The 9409-nt window shown below is 44.8% G+C and overlaps 1 long non-coding RNA gene across 1 annotated transcript; it reads left to right on the plus strand.

The window, feature by feature from the left end:
* The first annotated feature begins 7759 nt into the window (after window positions 1-7759).
* LOC144094682 (uncharacterized) lies at window positions 7760-9088 on the plus strand. Its single transcript, XR_013306542.1, has 2 exons — window positions 7760-7953; window positions 8898-9088. It is a non-coding gene; the product is annotated as an uncharacterized LOC144094682 (long non-coding RNA).
* Window positions 9089-9409: the final 321 nt, after the last annotated feature.

Consider the following 9409-nt stretch of genomic DNA (forward strand, 5'->3'; position numbering starts at 1 on the left):
AAGTTATTAGCACACAGACAGCAAATACTATTAGCTGCTGGGGGCGCTAGAAAGGAAAACCCAAGAGCATTTACAAGTAATGTCAGAAGTTTAAAGACTCGGTATAATAAACACTAGTATGTTACCCCGGCATGTGACATGCAGACGCCATAAAATAGCTGTTTATTTATACTCTTATGGTACGAAAACAATACTATGGGAAGGACAAAAGGCAACTGCATAATTTACTAACAGCATGTATCTTTATACAGTAATCACATTACACGAATTTTACAATAATTGCACCTAAAAAGTCCCAAGGCCTATATTAGTACTCTCACGAAAATAACCAAATGAAAATAGTATGCATAAGTGCAACCACACATGTGATGGCTTTCCAGAAACACGTTAGACCGTGGAAGTAAAAATATAAAGAAAACCTTCACTTCATGACGCAACACTACAACACTGCAGTTAAAGAGATTTTTAAGAGACTGGAGTCATCTTTATTTGTTGGAGACGCTGGTAAGCTAGTTCTCTCATTTTGTATTATTGTATGCACACATTTTTTGAGGCGGAACAATGTGATACAGCTGTCATTCTTGTTGCTGTTTTCCCAGCAAGATTGGGTATATGCATGTCAAGCGCTTTCTTCTCCAATCGAAAGATCCCAAGCTATTTTGGCATGTCATCCCTTGTGCCTCCGGCGTCTTCGCAGACACGCCTGCACTCGCGAAGTGTCCGAAATCGGTTCGCATTTCCCCCGCATCCTCCGTAGACGAACCTTCTGCACCGACCGAACAGGCCGTCGTAGAAGTAGAGCACGTAGTGGCCGAAGCAGTTCCCGGAACTTGCGGGCAGCGAGCACAGCCTTCGCCCGCTTTGCGCACCGGCAACTGCATGAGGAGGGATCGGAGCTCGTGTTATATGCTTTTGAAACGAAGGTGCCAGATTTTCCGCCCTGTCCCAAAATTAACTAGCGGCAGCGACAGCAGTATCATTCCTCTTTCAGTGGGAGCGCGCTCCAAGGGCCACAATGTTCAAGTCCAGTTTGATCATAATAGTAAACAGGCCACATTAGTAAGAGAAATTAAACTTCGTTAAAAAGTTTAGCATTCAAATGTGGTCTTCTTATACCAGGAACCATCGCTGGATGCATCGTTACGTGCGCGGTGGACCAGCAGAGCTGATCCGCCACACTCATTACACAGCAGGTGAACGCGCGTGCTTTTAGGTTACGACAAAAGTATAGGGCCAAATACTTTTAATTTGGTTTAAGTGTCATATATATATATATATATATATATATATATATATATATATATATATATATATATATATATATATATATATATATATATATATATATATATATATATATATATATATATATATATATATATATATATATATATATATATATATATATATATATATATATATATATATATATATATATATATATATATATATTGCGCTACATATTTTTAAAACTGTGCACCTCAAACCAACCAAGCGTTCTGGGTTATCGTAAGAATTCAGTTATTACGTACAATTAATTATTGGTCTTATCTCGTGTGAAGTTGAATGTTTGCACCTCATGTTCTTTTGAAAAATATAGTAGCAAAACGCACGTGGGGTAAAACGCGACGTTGTGGGGATCTGCAGGGCCTGAAGTAACGGCTACTGAGCCAGAGGACCCGAGTTCGATACCAGCCGCGGAGAAGAAAGCTATAGAGAACATGAACCACCGCTGATGCCACCAAGCTTTTTGGTTTCCCTAAAGACCCCCACCACCAAACATCAAATATACTGAAACAATGTAAGGGGAGGAAGATGCACAACGTTTATGTGGAATCTATGCCCCACGCGCTATCCGGAGTGGAAGGGCGGCCACTTTATAGCACACTGTCAGTGGAACAAGCTGAGTTCGGTAGGGTTTGAAATCTCGTCGAAAAGCTCGTCTTCGCGTTCTGGGAATCGAACCAAATCGAATGTCGATTAGACAGGAAGTAGGCGAAAGGGAAACACCATGACACTGAAACGGGAAAAAAAAGGTTGCGAAGAAAGCAGAGAGATGAAAGATAATCGCGCAGCCTGTTTATAGAAGAGGGTCAAAGAGAACTGTAATGGGTTTGGTCTGGATCCAGTCTGTAGCGGGCCAAAAAGAACAGCGTTGGGTTTTGTCTGGATCCATTGCTCGTCCTGCGGTTAGACTCAAAATTATTGTGTTGGTGCCTATCGAACCAACTTCGTGCGCATTCACTGCAAAGCAGTATAATACGTTATTTTTGAAGGGCGTCTCTTTTTGCCGCATGAACCAGCTCTCTGATCTTGCCCCGCGAGGTGGGGTGAAAGGCAACATGTTCAAGTTTGCAGCAACGTTCAATTTTAGTGTTCACCTTACGCTGACTTTTTCATAATTGGTGAGCGTGAGGCCTGCATGGCTGGAGGTAATTATGCGCACATTTATTTGTTAGCTCCTTCAAATATCAAAAAATAAGACAATTATCTACAAATATGCATCGCCTTCTGTCCCACCGCCCCCTAATTTCGTCAAGAAGCGTTCAGCTCCATCTTAAGGCTAGCGCCTACTTTCATGCAGTTGAAGTGGTTTCTGTCCCACTGATAAGCATGGTTCGATCCCGGCCGCGGCTGTCGAATTTCGATGAAGGCGAAATTCTAGGGGCCCCTGTACTGTGCGATGTCAGTGCACGTTAAACAACCCCAGGCGGTCGAAATTCCCGGAGCCCCTCACTACGGCGTCCCTCATAGCCTGAGTGGCTGTGGGACGTTAAGCCCTCCTAAACCAAACTAAACCAAACTGATAAACATGGTCTGCAGTCGCTGTCATTCAGAAAATTATATTCCAGTATTCAGCAGCAACTGGGGCATACATGGTCAAGGGGTAATTTCTGCAGTCAACTAAATGTCGTAAAGTTTACTTACTTGCTATACCACGTACAAACACAAGCAAGGCCAGCAAGCCAACTAGGCGCGCCATCCTGTGTCTGGCATCTGTGTTAAAACAGGTGTGCAGTCTCTTCAAGCGAAGCATGCCCAAGATGCCTTAGGGGCTCCGTTTGTACCCGTCTCTGGGGACGGTGTGCCGGAGCTTGAAACGCGCACGCTTTCCAGGATATCTGTGTAACGGTGTCATTGAAAGCGACCAAGCGACCTGCAGGGACGCCAATGTTCGCGTGCCGGGATGCATTACCGATGGCTACTCCACTCTGACACAATGAGCGCCGGTCATGAAGCGTACACAAATTTCGCCGTGACTCTCGCCGGGTACAAACAGGGCGCTGTTCACTTCCTCGTAATGGGCTTTATTGTAAACGTCGGACTACCTGACAAAAGACCGGTGAGGGCACATTCGTATTTCGCTATGTAATATATATTTGCTGAGAACAGCATCGCCTCTCTTTGGCCTGTAATCTTTCAGTAAGGTACGGCTGCAGGCACCGCGCGGTATAAAGTCAAGTTCGTCCCTGTTTTAAAGAAATTCTCCGTAACACAACTGCGACACGTAAAATACAAATCAATTGAGAAATATACATATATAGGTGAAATTAAATGTACTATTGTGGATACTATCCATAGGACGTACGAAGGGCAACCTGGGCGCATAGAGGTGATGTTCGCTGGTGACTGCGATTTCACTACCGCATATGAGACTATAGGCAAGTCGGACTTGCCTTCCACAAGTTTGGTCTTGAACTATTGGCAGATAGGCACTCTCAAGGCTCAGTTGCCGCTTGGGTGTACTGGAGACTTTTGTTTCCGTTAATACACATATGAGCACCGAGGCTTCATTGGTGCTGACCTTCTCACCATTAATAAAACATCACCTCCTTTATGCATCGTCTAGCCTATAGTTACGTTCTTTTATGGTTGTGTTGCCAAAAGAAAGATTGAGTTGACGACGCCAAACAGCTGGCAAACTTTCAATCGGTCAAACATATTTCTAACGTCGCAAAATGCCCTGTGTAAGTAAAACCTTCCTCGTTTGTTTGACAGTTAATTTCAAACTGTATTCTTAGCCTGAGTCACCCAAAAGAATTCACGCCTTTCCTGGACGTCGCAGTGACTTGGCGCTTTTTCCTTCGCTAGCGTAGCGCGGCAGGGGCGCAATAGCCGAAACGGCGGCTTGACTGTCGCGAGGTCCCGGGGGTAGTATCACTTGCTTTCCGATTCAGACACGACACTTCTTTTGCGTAGCTGAAGACTTTTGGGACGTACGTACAAGGAACGAAATTTCGCTACAGCCACACAAAAAGCACAGTCAGATGGCAACACGGGGGCTTCCACGCCGCAAAACCGGACTGCGGGACTCTACCAGAATCAGCGAGAGCCTTGACTAGGGCGTGTGCAGTGCGCACGTGCGCAAGCTCACGTTTTCAGTAGCAACAAAAGTGGGTCTCTTCGCGCGGCGGAGCTTCGGGGCCACGGCGTGGCTCCCAGACGTAACTGATCGCGCGCTAGAGGTTACGGAATGCTCAAATCGGTGCTTTTTTTTTCTCATTGCCGCTGCCGCAGCTCCAAAACCGTGCAACTCAATTTCCATTACGTGTTGCATGGTTAACGGAAGGTCAGCGATCCTGCGCAAGAAATACTGACATTTCTGAGCCGAACGCTCAACTTCGCCGCTGCAACCACCACTAGCTGGAGTCCAGTATAATGCCCCTTAAACAAACGCTTCCTTTAGCTTGCAAGAGAAATTGCACGCTCTACGCCAATGCTGATGTTAAATATACCCAGACAAGGCTCGGAAACCTTGAAGGAGAACGTGCTATGGTGGGCGGTAGTTTTTCTGCCGTCCGTGGACATATATATGGCTCGCACTTCCACGAAGCGTGACGAGCTCGTGAGCAAGTTAAGGAACGCGCCAGAGCGAGTCGGTGTACTCACTACGACGTAAATATTTGCCTTTTGGAGCTTGTTTACGGAGTTGAAAAAGAGTGCCTCCGCAGCTGTCGCGCGCGACGCAGGCTCGTTGAGTATTGAACTTCCTGGAGAGTCGGAGCATAGACAGATAAGCAGCCATGCTGCTGTTAGCTACACGAGTTCGGAGCCTCATAGAGTATCCAACAGCTTTCCTGCTATTGTGAAATTTTAAAGGAGTTGCTGCAGATCGATAAGTAGGCGCGTGCTGCTAAACGCGTCGCACTGCAAGGTTTCTGCCGCAAGTTTTCATTGAGCAGACTTTTTGCATGTCTTTCTTTCTTTCCTTCTTTTCTTCCTTTCTTTCTTCCTTCCCTTTTTTATTTCTTTCTTCCTTTTTTCCTTCTTTCTTTCTCTTTTTCTTTTTCTTTCTTTCTTTCTTTCCTCCTCCCTCTCTCTCTTCCTTCCTTCCTTCCTTCCTTCCTTCCTTCCTTCCTTCCTTCCTTCCTTCCTTCCTTCCTTCCTTCCTTCCTTCCTTCCTTCCTTCCTTTCTGTCGGTCTGTCTGCTTTTCTTTATTTCCTTCTTTCTTTCTTTCTTTCTTTCTTTCCTGATCGACAGTCCAAAGTTGTTACTCTCCAATATCCGAACAGTACAGCGAGCATATAGGTAAATTTTATATTTCTAGTAGCACCAGCCGGATTTGGATTTATTTTGCCTGCGTGATGGCGTTCGGCACAAGCTGTCAACGTCGAGATAAGGTGGAAACATTGGTTGGCAGGGCGGAAAGGGGCGGGATGTCCGGAGGATGTCGTCCGAGACACTTCTTCCCTCGTCTAGGCTCAATCCTGTCGTAGATTCTTTCCTTACTTACTTTTCCTTGCTATCTTTGTCTCCTTGTCTGAAATGCGCCGCTACTCTCGAGCAGTAAGTCGCTCTGACTTCCTTTGCAACTTTCTCATGCTTCCGGCAATTTTTGCTGCCCATCAATAAGCAAACGCTGTGTAGCCTGGAGAAAGTCTCCATGCAGATACCACAGCAAAATAAAACTTGAGCCGATAATTGCACACCCAGCAGCTAAAATAGATACAAGCGTCTCCATTTCCAGCGCCCCGTTTTCACAACAGTGTGCGCTGGGAAGAGGCGCGCTAAACCCACAGTGCGTCTTCGAAACCGTGCAAATTCAGCTTCGAACGACCCCACGATAGTGGGCCTTGCAGAAAAATCACTACTCCTGCGGTGTGAAGTCCCATCGCACCAAATACTACAGGAATGACCACAAATTGGTTTTGCCGTGCATGCAGCTTAAGAGCTTATACGCATCAACGATCTGCTGAAGAAGGGCTAAGCCAAAAATCATTTCCTCAACATTACATACCAGAGAAAGCCGAGCACCAGGACATGAGAAAGCTTGTACTCATTGAAGATCGGTGAGTATTCAACGAAACTGGGGATCGAACCGAGCACCTCCCGTATACAAAGTGGTTTCTCTGATTACTAGTAGCAGTTTTTAATTCCACAGTATTAGGACAGCCACGAAGTTGAAAACTGAAAAACTGTCCGGCGTTGCTGGCGGAGGCGGCGGCTCCAGCATCCGTGTTGAGGGGAATTTTCCTCTCTCCAATTGCCACCTGCCAACCTTGCCCCTCTTTTACCTCCCTCCTGTTTGTAGGAGAGAGGAGGAAGACGCCACACAAAGAATGACGAAGCAAAAATGATAATGGCTGATAATGACTAAGCAGAAAATAATAAAAAATTGGTTACGAATAGAAATATAATAATAATATAAAAATAATAAAATCAGCATCGAAATATGATCACAATGTGAATAGAATTGAAGTTTGAATAGAATCAGAATTGGAATAGATTGGCCAGTGAAAGAAAAATGCTTTCGCGTTTCCTCGGCGTCTATCCAATTAGAGGCGATCAGTCAGTGCAACAACGTAGTGCTCTCTGATGTCACTGAGAAGCAACCGCGGAAAAATCAGGATGCGCATTACGCACACGCTGAGCCTTAGAAAATACGTCCTCTTATAAGCACATCTCCTCTTGTAAATTCACGGAAGGCGCACCGACTGCTTCGTTTCAGAGGATCGTACTCCTTTCTTCCTTCTTGAGTGCTTATTATACGCAGAGTTAAATAAGAGCAATATGAACTGCAACAGTATATACTAAAAAAATAAAATTATTTTTACTCCTGCAGGTCACCTGAGAAGCATTTAAGGGGGTTCCACTTCGACAGCCAGACGACTTAAAAACAGAAAGTGTGCCCCTCACTTTGGGAGCAAAACGCTGATTGAGTGGAGACGCAGTTTTACTTTTCACATTACTCTGTGAAAAAAGAAGTAGCAGGAAAGTGCATTAAAATTGCCCATAAATTATCAAACAAAAAGAAAATGCTTAGTAACAGCCGTTTGTATTCAGCTCTAGCTGTTTTAAGAACGAGGTTTGAGGGAGAAAGGCTCTGAAGTAAGCAGTCAGAAAGCAGAAAAGAAAAAATATTTCAAAAATTACCAATTTGCTTATAGAGCTGGCTCTTGAGACCGCTTAGATGCTGGTACAAACTTATTCTTAACCTTGTTTACGAGGCTAATGCCCGCAAAACAAAACAAGAAGGTCTAACCTGGAGTTTCTGTGGCTGCATAGGCCATGGCACCATAAAGCAAACATGTTTCTTTCTGTTTTAGGGTTAGTAGCGCTTGGTTAAAGGCTACTTTTTAACCAGGCAGCGAGTTGTCATAGCTATACGCTGTAGGAACTCCAATAGAGAAAAGCCGGGGCAGAAATAACAGTTGTGCGCGGTCAGGCCGCGCATGCAATAAACCGGCAATTTTTCTCTTCGCCCCGCGTTTTCCCACTCGCGCGTAACGCGGCGACGCGGAGACCAGGCCGCCCGTCTCCGCGCCCTTCGACACGTGCGCAGCAGCGCGCCAAGGAAACCGGAACCTTGGGCAGGATGGGGTGGCGTATATATTTAAACGCAGCCGGGATGTCTGCCACTGAACTCCACCGGCGTCCGCGACCATCTCAGGTGTCGACGATGCTTCGATTGACTGTGCTGGCGGCTGTGCTTTTGGCCATCTCGTTCAATGGTATGTTTCAACTATTTATCAGGCACCACAGGTAGAGTAATTAGAGGGCGGTGTGGTTGCAAGCGTAAAAGTACAGTACTGCGTATTGAAATTAAAAGTTGTTACAACAGTTTCCTGTTATGCGATGTTACCTAAGGTTTCGCGAAACAAAAGATTATCAATTATACTTAGTAGTTCTACCGAAAGAGGAATACTCTCATTCAAGTCTCTCTTTTCCTAGTTGTGTTTGGCTTAAGAGCATAGAGAGATCCCTCTTCAATGTTTTAGTCTCGTTTGTTTTGAACTTGTGATGTTCATTGGAGGAAATAATTTACCATATCGCCGTCTGTGTCCACCAAATGTTCTACTGAAGGGAAATATTGACCTTAATTTAGTCGCCGTGGCGCTGGGATTTTCATCCGTAAGAGGATTATTCATGATAGACTACCTGAAGTCTGACAGTAATTAATTCGACGCTGAAAATGTTTAAAAAGCTCCAGATAAGCAAAGCCCAGGCACAGACTGGGTTTAGAACAATGTTGCATTAGCAATCGCGTAAGTTGAGAGAGAGGAAAAAAATTAAACTTAGGGTTTCCCACAAGATTTGCCAGTAAAGCAGGCGTGAAGGCGTGACTTGATACCTCGCATATTGCATGTGGTACCTGGCACATTCAAAAAGTAATACCAGTGCATTTTTCTTATTCACGAAGGCTAACAGTAAAACAATATTCCCGAAGCTTCTGCCCCAAACTTAGCACAGGAAAAAGGGCCGAACTGAAAATAAAATGAGAGGGAGGGGGGATTGACAGGTTGAGTAAGTATTTATGATAGCGACAGGTGTAGTTTCACAGAACGGGTGTTTCTATCTGCAACATTTTTTTTTGTGCCAGTGCACATGTTCCGAGTTGCTTGTGTAAGATTTTTTATTGATCGATAATTCTTACCGTTTTTTTCCTTGTTTACAGGTGCCAATGCTCAGAGAAGGCCCAGATTTTGCAGCCTGCCGCCTAGTCCCGGAGTCTGCTTCGCCTACTTCCGCTCGTTCTATTATGACATTTCATCCGGGACGTGCCGAGAGTTCGTTTACGGCGGATGCCAAGGAAACCAGAATCGCTTTGTTTCATATGAGGAATGCCTCCGCGTCTGCGGCTGACATCACTTCTGGATCGGAAGTACCAATGACAGCAATAGCATCGCATTACGCTACGTACCTTATGTTCCTGACTGAAACACCTAAGTGAGACCTGCTGTCCCACTTACAAAGTTATGGCACAGTAAAAAACTAGTCTGCAACAACCGAGTCTCATGAATATTTCCTTTTCATAACAGCTCCATACCACGTTGCTGTTGCGATTCAACTCGCCCGCTGAGCTCATGAGTGTTCGAAACATCTTTTTTTTCCCAATTTTATTGTCTTTGGAAGAAATAAGTCTGTAAGAAGATATTTCGAACATTGCGTAAGACAGACGCAAAAACA

Source organism: Amblyomma americanum, chromosome 6 (genome assembly GCF_052857255.1).
Source record: "Amblyomma americanum isolate KBUSLIRL-KWMA chromosome 6, ASM5285725v1, whole genome shotgun sequence".
In the NCBI taxonomy this organism is placed as follows: Eukaryota; Metazoa; Arthropoda; class Arachnida; order Ixodida; family Ixodidae; genus Amblyomma; species Amblyomma americanum.